This window comes from Hipposideros armiger, unplaced genomic scaffold, assembly GCF_001890085.2.
Source record: "Hipposideros armiger isolate ML-2016 unplaced genomic scaffold, ASM189008v1 scaffold_1093, whole genome shotgun sequence".
Lineage (NCBI taxonomy): Eukaryota > Metazoa > Chordata > Mammalia > Chiroptera > Hipposideridae > Hipposideros > Hipposideros armiger.
Window position 1 is genome coordinate 335,313 of NW_017732443.1, and position 7,313 is coordinate 342,625.

The following is a 7,313-nucleotide window of genomic DNA, read 5'->3' on the forward strand; positions in this document are numbered from 1 at the left end:
AAACATGAAGTAATTAGAGCATTGCTCATATTATTACTATTATAAATGTCAAACTTTGATGGGCCAAGTAAGTGGCCTAAGATTTTATTTCCTTCTCTGTAGGTTCAATGCAACAATCACTGAGCAATTAGATAAAGGATGCTTCTAGCATTAAGGTAAAAACAAACTTTACATTCTATCAATTGCTTTGAAATATGCCTCTTTATTTAGAGACCTATGAGCTAAAAAGAAATATGTACTCTTCTATGTCCAATTAACAATGATGGAACACAAGAAGAACAACCAAAATACAAACTATCATTCAGTGGGGGAAAATTGGAAGACAGTGCAGACACAGGTATATAGCAATCCTGGACTCTCGCTGGTAGATGCTGCATGGAACCAGACTCCTGGGGGTGAGGGATATTCCTTCTGCTGTGCTAAGGGAGGAGCTCCCCATCCATTGTTTTCCAAGGCTCNTAAAATGACTTGTCCTGCTCTATACTGACCATGGCTATTGCACACAGTGATCAAATAAAGAACTGAGACGCTTCAGGGGTGAAAAAAGAAAGAATCAGCCAAATTAATTTTACTGTTTGATTGGTCTGACTATTAATATGGCCGAAGAAGATTTTTGGTATTTTCTTGAATGTTTGTATTTTGACTACAAATTGTTCCTTCCATCTTGCTGTCTATTTCTTATCCACTCTAAATATACATTTAATATAAAATATTTGGAAACATAGTAAAGCCTAGTGGGGTAGAAATAAATTATTCTACCATCCAGAAAACAACAACTGTTAATATTTTGGTGACTTTTTCTTTGCAGTATGTGTGCTTTGTTTTGTTCCATATCTTCCTGGATATTAGAATGGAGTTTCCACAATGCCAGAACTTGTTTGTATGGTAGATAGTAAAAACAATTCTAGTTTGAAAACAACATACAGAAAGTGCCAAAAAAATGTATACACATTTTAAGAAAGAAAAAAAACTGTATTAAAATTGTAATACTCAATATATACCAATAACAAGATGAATACAAGTCATGTGCATACATTTTTTTGGCAGCTCCAGTATTTTAGAATTATAATTCAGTGTAAGAAGCCTCTACACATAATGGTCCCCAGCCCAGTGATTCTCAAACATGTGTGTGCATCAAAATCACCATGAGGGCTTGTTAAGACATAGATGATTGCGCTCCACCCCCAGAATTTCCAGAGTTTGTAGGTCTGGGGTGGGGCCAAGAGTCTGAGCAGATAACAAGTTCCTTTGCGATGCTGATGCTGGTTTGGATCTCACACTTTAAACACCACTGCTTTTGAGTGCTTGGGGGTGTGTGGATGAGGAAAGCACAAGAATTGTAAGCTTCCACAGCACCTGAAGAGATATGCACAGATTTTTGGAAGGCCTTAAAAATAGTATTATGTAACTGTGGAGCAAATTTATTGAAATGATTTCATCAGTAGTGTGGTAGGCATAATAATAGTTCCCTCCAATATGCTCACATCCTACTCCCCAGAACTTGTGATTGGCAAGAGAGAATTTTAGGTTATAAATAGAATTAAAGTTGCTTATTGGCTGACCTTGAGATGGGGAGATGATCCTTGATTACCTGGATGGGCCCAATGCGATCTCAAAGGTCCTTATAAATGAAAGGTGGAGATAAGACAACGTTACAGTCAGAGAGATATTTGAAGATGCTACGGATGCTGGCTGTAAAGATGGAGGAAGGCGCCATAAGCCAAGGAATGCATGTCTCTGGAGACTGGAAAAGGCAAGGAAAAGGATTTGTTTCTAGAATCTCCAGAGAGAATAAAGCCTGGCTGACACCTTGATTTTAGTCCAGTGAGACTCACTTAAAACTTTCGAATCTCCAGAACTATAGATTGTAAATTTGTGTTATATTATGCCACTAAGTTTGTGGTAGTTTGTTACATCAGCAATAGGAAACTCATATAAGCAGCTAACCACTCACATACACATAATGTGCTATGACACATGGATTCCACTATTATTTCCTGAGCCACTTTCTTCGTCAGTCTGCATTGTTTAGATCCACCTAGCATCTGGACCAGCTGGACCTGGGGAATCACCATTGGCTCATGCAGGTTATCAGGGAGGCTCAGCAGAAGTGGGCCAAGCCAGAGACGCTCACTGAGACCTGGTGTTCTTGGCCTGGCCCCTGGGCAGGTCCAGTTGATAGGCTCAAAGACTGGAGGCTCCTCTGTCACCACCAGGAATGAGCAAGTTGCTCATAAACATTTCCTTAATTAAGGGATACAAACGTCAGTGGCAGGAGATTTCTGCCTAAAGCCTGTTGATCATCGTGCAGATGGTACATTAAGAAACCTGGGCTAGAGAATACAGAGTTTGCTGCCAAGGATTTGCAGGAGGCTAGGGTATCATTTATTTTGGTCTCAGACCCCCCTGGAGACCTTCTCCAACACTGATTGTAGCAAGTATACTTAGCAGATCCCATTGATCTATGTGTCTATCCCTCCATCAATACCAATCTTGATTATTGTAACTACATAAAAAGTCTTGATATTGGACAGGGTGGTTCCTTCCACTTTATTCTTTTTCAAAACTGTTCTAGCTATTCTAGTTCCTTTTGTTTTCCATATGAATTTTAGAATAATCTTGTCTATACTACAAAAAAATCTGGCTGGTATTTTGATGGGAATTGCATTAAAACTGTATAGCATTTGGGGAGGATTACCATCCTTACTATGTAGAACCTTCCAACCCATGAACAGGGTTTGTCTCTGCATTTATTTAAATCTTCCATTTATCTTTTCAGCATACAAGCCATGTACATTTCTTTTTTGAGATTTACACTTAAGGATTTTTTTTTTACTTTGAGTGATTATAAGTTGTATTTTTAATTTTGGTTTTCACATGTTCATTGTTGGCATATGGAAATACAATTGATTTTTGCATCCTGTAACCTTCCTGAACTCACGCTTATTAGATTTAGGATTTTTTTTGTTGTTGTTCTAGATTGTTTTCTTTTTTGAGTGTGTGATTTTCCATGTAAACATTCATGTCATCTGCAAATAGGGAGTTTTATTTCTCCCTTTTCTGTTCTTGCTTTATTGCTCTGGCTAGGTGTTCCATGTTTATAGTAGTATGAAAACAGACATTCTTGCCTTATTTCTGATTTGAGGAGAAAGCATTCAGTCATTTATCATTACATATGAATTTAGTTGTAGGTGCTCCTGGTCCTTTGGCTAGAAAGAGCAGGGTTTTGTTGTCATTGTTGTTGGTTTTTGTCTGTGCCCACTGGCATTTCCAGGTTTTTGGCTTCTCTAGTACCCAGAGGGATATATGAGGCAAAGGAAAACCCAAGGAACTTACCACCTTAGGTCCCAAGGTCCCTGGCCAACTTTGTTTTTTGCACATTTTAATCTACTTAACATTATTTTATGTAATGTTCATGGTGTTTGGCTATACTTAGTGGGGGGAATGGGGAGAAGTACATCTACTCCATTTTCCCAGAAGTGGAAGTCTTAGTGTATTTTTATAGTATAATCATGGTCAGATAATTCCAACCTCTGTGTCATCTTGGCATTGGTGTCCTGATTTTCTTTTTCCATGTAAGTTAAGATTTTTCTCATTCTTCTCATGTATTCCGGACATTTTAATAGCATATTTTGAGATCCTGCATCTTGTTTAAAGCATGTGGAGAATGTTGATATTTTTGTCTTAGCAAGCAACTGACTCTGTTAAATTGAGGCCACAGCTTCTGATTTGCCTTCTGGGGGTATGGTTTTAATGTCAGTTCAATTTAAAAAACCTTTGTTGTGCTCTTCAGATCTGCCCTGTGTGTGCTATCTGGTGGGCAGTCTGGGTCTGGGTGGCAACCTATCCTGTAAGTCAGCCATCAAAGTCTAGATATGCTGATTCGGGTCAAATCAATACATGCATCACTCATGCGTCAGCCCAGGATTTCATAAACAACTTTAAGGAGTCAGTTTTCTGAGTTCCTCCCTGTCTGTGATCTTCCTCTTCAGAAAACTTTTCCTTAGTTCCACCCTCTATGGGCAATGCACATTTGGTTATTGAACAGAGACTAATTTTTGGACATTTGGTAGAAAAACTAAAAAAAAAGTTTTCTTTTTTGTGATCAGAGAAAACCTGATGAAAACAGGAGGATTGCTTTTGTTTTGTTTTGTTTTCTGCTACTCTTTTAGTATTTATTATGAACTGAGCAATTCATAGAAAAATATTTCAGATTACATAGACTTTATTTTTTTCTACTTTTTCAAAATGAAATATAATTATATTTATAGTAGAGAAACCATTTTAAGTTTAAGATGTAATTTTATTAATTAGAAGTTTGTTCAACTGCAAATATAGAAAAGCTCATTACAATGGCTAAAACAAAAATAACTTTAATCTTCTCATTTAACAATAAATCTGGGGGTGGGTTGCTGTTGGCATTTGTCATGCTGCTAAGTAATCCCATTGAGAACATATCTGAACCTTTGTAGTTTTAATGAGTAGACTTTTATTTCCATGCACATTACCTCATGGTGGCAATGTGGTTGCTGAAGATCCAGAAAGCTAATCTGTCTTCAAAGCAGGAAGAAGAGAGAAGGACAAAGAGCAGGAACAGCTGCATCTGAAACCCCTTTCCCTTTTTTTATAAATCAGAATAAAAAAACTTTTCTAAAAACCTACAGGAGACTTCATTGTCATTGGCTAGAACGGTCTAATGGCTACTCCTACACACAAAGGAGATTGAGAAAGTGAGACTGGGAACATGGCTACCCCAAACCAAGCTGACCTTTGTTAGCAAGGACTAAGTAGGAAATAGGAATCAAGAAAGCAAATAACAGTGTCCAACTCAGGCATTCCATTTAGTTAAAATATATTTCAAATGTTTTCTGCTACTTCTTTGACTAGTCCTTCTTAATTTCTAATTTGTTCTTCTCCACCATAGTTTTAAAGGTTAGTAGTCCTTAAAACTTGGTCCTACCCTCTTTTTTTTTTTCATTTTATGCTCTCTACTTAGACAATAACATCCACTCCTCTAACCTTAACCACCTTATAACATAATGACTCCCAAATTTATGCCCACATCTAAGAACTCCCTTGTAAGCTCCAGAATTTAAAAATATTATTAAAAATGATTGAATAAATACTTGTTTAGGGCCGGCCGAGTGGCACATTGGTTAAGAACTGGCTTGGAATGCTAGAGGGCCCCCGGTTCGGATCCCACATATGAGGGCCAGTGACACTGCCCTCTACAGCTAAGATGCTGAACAACAGCTCNAAAAAGGGGAAAGAATACAATGGTTTTGATTGATTACTGATCTAGAATCTGATTTCCGGAACCCTCTCCAAGACTTGATTCTCTCATTTGTGGGGTGAAGTGTCCCCTGACTTGGAGAAAGATATTTGTTTTCTAGGATCCCAAGGAGCAGAGCTACAAAGAATGAGTGGAGGAACCAGTGGAGATGTCAGCTCCCTCAAGGAAAACTTCCTTCAAATTTGAGATAGCCAAAGATATCTTGTTCAACAACTTTGTTGATTGTTGCAACAGTTATTTCCTCTTCAGGCAAAAGTTAGATGAGGCCAGCAAGGGGAAAACAGAAACCCAGAGGTTTCTGCTTCTTTCCTTAAACCTGATCATTCAGATCTAAAGAGTATGTTAATCTTTGTTTTGCCAGTTCTGTATACTTGAAATTCTTCTCTATAAGTACTCATGTATATGACTACGCTGTGTGAAATTTAAAGTGCTACAAAACCAAAGATTTATTATTTTAGCATATTAATCAGTAAAAGCCTTAATTCTTCATTTGATTAGTACTTTTATTACATTTTTAGTAAGTTTTGAAAACTTACAAGTTCATTTATTATGACTTTAAAATCCTTATAACAATATTGTTAGGCAAACAAAACAAATATTATCTCTACCTCAAGACGTCAGAGCAGCTAAGCTGCTGGCTCTTGCACACAGCCCAGTGCTCCCTAGCTTAGGGAGGGCGATTCTTGACTCTCAATTTAAGGTTCACTTGAATTGCGTCATTAGGTCACACTATAAAATCTCTGTCAACAGAATCAAACTTGTCTGTCACACATGTAATGAGTTGGTGGCATACTTAGAGCCAAAAAAATCGATTTGTGTTTGCTTGTTTTTTCTCCTTCCTAAATGATTTATTTACCTCGGTGAAGAGGGAGGGCTGTTACCTACATTTTCTAGGTATTTTTTTAAACAACCGTTTACTATGGGCTGTGTAGACCTGGCCTGGCAAAGCTGCATTTCTGAGAGGCACATGAGTCTGTCTCCTTGTGGGGTGAAAAGCCAGGCTGTTTTGATCTACGCCTGTAGTCCTGGCGGTGTCACAGAATTCCGGGGCCAGGCTTTGTCACTGGCGGATGAATCATTCATTGGAAGTTGCTAATAGCCTGGGAAACAGCATCGGATCTGGGTAAACGGTTGAGTGGTGTTATTTGCGAGTTGTTTACATTAGACTGCAGAATAACTCAAGGGCCAACTGGCCTTAAGTGAATTACTGACACAGCCAGCCTAGGCCTGAGGGAGCTGCAATTAATGCATTAATCACACGCAGCCCCCGGAGCCCCGCGTGTTAACACAGGGGATTTAGCAGCACTCCACTAAGTTGTTGATGAGGCCTGTGGCGGGATGAAAACCCTTAGAATACAAATGTGACATCCCATGCCCCTTTATTTGTTAGTCAATAATCTGAATAACCCCAGTTTCACAGCTTCTGTGTTGGATTTGCTGTTCCTTTCTCTCCTCCGCTAATCGCCAGCCAGGCGCGATAGGGTAGAGACTTTAACTTTGATTTGAACCCCCTTCCCCTCCCCCTAAATAAAAGCACAGGTTTTTATCCACATGCGTATATTGCACAGACATCAAAGAAAAAAAAAAGCCTCATGCATTTCCATTAAAGCCTCGCAGACCAGGGGGAGGCACCAAGCTGGGTGCGGGCTTTTGAGGCGGTGGAAATTGATAAGGTTCATCTGCATACAAAAGGCTGAATGGAGAGGCAGCAGGGTGAGCGAGGTCGGACACCCAGATGGATTTTTTAATTCTGGGGAAAATAACACCACGCTCACAAGTGATAACTGAGCCTTTCTTCCCAACTCAGACCAAAATATGATTTCCATTTGTGCATTGGAGGAGAAGAAAATTATACAGAATTTCATTCTGCAGCATAATAAGGCTTCACACTGAATAATGCTACCATAAGGCAGTGTAATTACTGAAGGGCAGAAAATACACTTTCAGTTTATATCTAGTCACAATACCACATTGTCCGCTTTGGAAAAAAAATCTGGGGTGGGGGGGGTGGGGGGAAGGT